The sequence below is a fragment of the Chrysochloris asiatica genome, unplaced genomic scaffold (genome assembly GCF_000296735.1).
Source record: "Chrysochloris asiatica unplaced genomic scaffold, ChrAsi1.0 scaffold00083, whole genome shotgun sequence".
Taxonomy (NCBI): Eukaryota; Metazoa; Chordata; class Mammalia; order Afrosoricida; family Chrysochloridae; genus Chrysochloris; species Chrysochloris asiatica.
In genome coordinates, this window is record NW_006408601.1 from 4,540,974 (window position 1) to 4,543,770 (window position 2,797).

The 2,797-nt window shown below is 37.0% G+C and overlaps 1 pseudogene; it reads left to right on the top strand.

Moving 5' to 3' along the window:
• The first annotated feature begins 669 nt into the window (after positions 1-669).
• LOC102823472 lies at positions 670-1,542 on the top strand (annotated as a pseudogene).
• The last annotated feature ends 1,255 nt before the right edge of the window (positions 1,543-2,797 follow it).

Sequence of the window (2,797 nt, forward strand, 5' to 3'; positions counted from 1 at the left end):
CATGTCCAAAATATGAGAGACAAAGTCTCACCATCCTCTATTTTAAAGAGCATTCTGGCTGTACTTCTTCCAAGACAGATTTGTTTGTTCTTCTGGCAGGCCATGGTACATTGAACATTTTTTTTACCAACACCAGACTTCAAATGTATTAATTCTTGTACAGTCTTCCTTATTCATTGTCCAACTTGCACATGCATTTTCTGTTGTAAAGTGCCATTGAGTTGGTTCTGATTCATCGTGCCCCTGTATAGGGTTTTTGATGAGTGGGTGGTGGTTTTGAATGGCTGATCTTGTGGTTAGTAATCCAGAACATATCCTACAGCACCACACCAGGATTCCACATACATATGAGGTGACTGAAAATACCATGAATTGTATTAGGTGCCCCTTAGTCCTCACACTAACATCTTTGCTAGGAATTGCTGAGAGCTACCGAAAATTAGGAGACAGGAATGGGACAGATTCTTTCTCAGAGTCCTTAGAAGGAATCAACATGGCCAGTACTCTAATTTGGACTTTTAGCCTCCAGAACTGTGAGACAATAAATACTGCTCTTATAAGACACACAATCTGTGGCATTTTGTTATGACAGCCTCAAGAAATTAACATACATTTCCAATACTTGCATATGTTTTTAATTTACCAGGATTTCATGAGCTCTATATCATGATGATGGAGATGCTGACAATAAATAACACACAGATATTGCTACACCATCTGAATGCCCTGCTGGAGCAGGAGTCTAGATGTCAGACAAAGGTCTGTGGCTTGAGACTAATTGAGTCTGCTCATGATAATGGTCTCAGAATGACTGAAAGGTTAAGGAACTTTGAAATAAAAGATCCTCTCAGTCTAACTCAGTTTTTTGGCTTTGACAGGAAATCATTTACTCCAGCTGTGAATTTGCTGGACAGGTTTCTGTTCAAAATGAAGGTACCATCAAAACACCTTGAATGTGTTATACTGAGCTGCTTCTATTTGGTTGTAAAATCAATAGTAAAAGAGAGGAATTTCCCACTGGCAAATGACTTGACCCCAATAAGCTATTATAAGTTCACAGTTTCCGACTTGATGAGAATGGAAAAGCTTATATTAGAGAAGGTGTGTCAGTAAGTCAAAGTTTCTATTGCCTTTCAGTTTCTACAAATCTATTATTCACTCATTTAAGAGAACTTACCATTTTAAAGGAGGAATAGCCTTAATCTTGAAAGACTAGAAGCTCAATTTAAGGCATACGAGAGCAGGATCATATTTTCTAAAGCAAAGCCTTCTGTGTTGACATCTATCATTACATTAGTGATCCAATCACAGAAGTGTGTGCAATTAACAGAAGGACTAAAATGTCTTCAGAAGCATTCCAAGATAAATGGCAGAGATTTGACCTTCTGGCAAGAACTCATATCCAAGTGTATAACAGAATATCCATCAAACAAGTGTTCCAAACCTAATGTTCAGAAGCTCAAATGGATTGTTTCTGAGTGAATGGCAAGGCTGTTGAAGCATGATTACTACAGGATAACCCACCTTCCCACAATTCCTTAATCAGATTCTTACAACAATAAAAAAACTCTTCTCTGAATCCCTGAGCTGTGGGTCCATAGTGTTAGAATGAGTTTGAATTTTGTAACCTCAAAACAGCACAACCTCTATTAGCATTTATGTTATCAAAGTTGGGGAAATTGATTACTTAACATTATGCTACAGTGCCATCATGAGAAAGATGAGACTTCTCTTCCTGCAAAGATATACAGCCCTGGAAACCCTAAACAGGGTTTCTATGAGTTGGAACTGACTTGAAGTACTTAACAACAACATAATAGAACCTCATGTTATAGGGATGGGAAGTGCATATTCTGTAAGTGGGCCAGTAGTAGTAATTTTGAGAAAAGGTTTCATGTATTAGACATTAATGACTGAAGACCTGAAGAGCTGTGGGCTGATATCAAGAACACCATATAGGAAGAAAACAAAAGGTCCTTTAAAAGACAGGAAAGAAAGAAAAGACCAAAATGGATGTCAGCAAAGACTTTGAAACTTGCTCTGCAGCATAGAAATGCTAAAGCAAATGCAAATCAAAGGGCTGAACAGAAAAAAATCAAAGGGCAACTTAACAAGACAAAGTCAAGTATTATAATGAATGGTACAAAGACCTGAAGTTTGAACACAAAAAGGGAAGAACATGCTTAGTGTTTCTCAAGCTAAAAGAACTAGGACAAAAAAACAAAACCTGAAAACTTGTCTTGAAATATTGAAGCATTTTATGGGCAAATTTATGAAGAAAGCATCAAATAAAAGATGGGAGGTATACACAAAGTCCCCGCATGAAATAGAAATGGTAGATGTTTGACTGTTTCAAGAGCTAGCTAACATATGATCAAGAACTACTGAAGGAAGAAGTCCAAGTTGTACTGAAGGCATTGGTGAAAAGCAAAGTTCCAGGAATTTATGAAATATGAATTGATATCTTTCAACAAAATGATGTGGCACTGGAGGTACTCAATCATCTATGCTAAGAAATGTGGAAGACAGCTACCAGGCCAACTGATTAGAAGAGATCCATATCTGTGCCCATTCCAAACAGAGGTGAAACAACCAAACATGGAAATTATCAAACAATATCAGTAATATCACATGTAAGTAAAATTTTGCTGAAGATAACAAACAAACAAACAAACAAACAAAAAAGGCTGCAATAGTACATCAACAGAGAACTGCCAGAAATTCTAGTCTATTCAGAAGAGTACATGGAACTAGAAATATCCTTGCTGATGTCAGATGGATTTTGACTGAAAGCAGA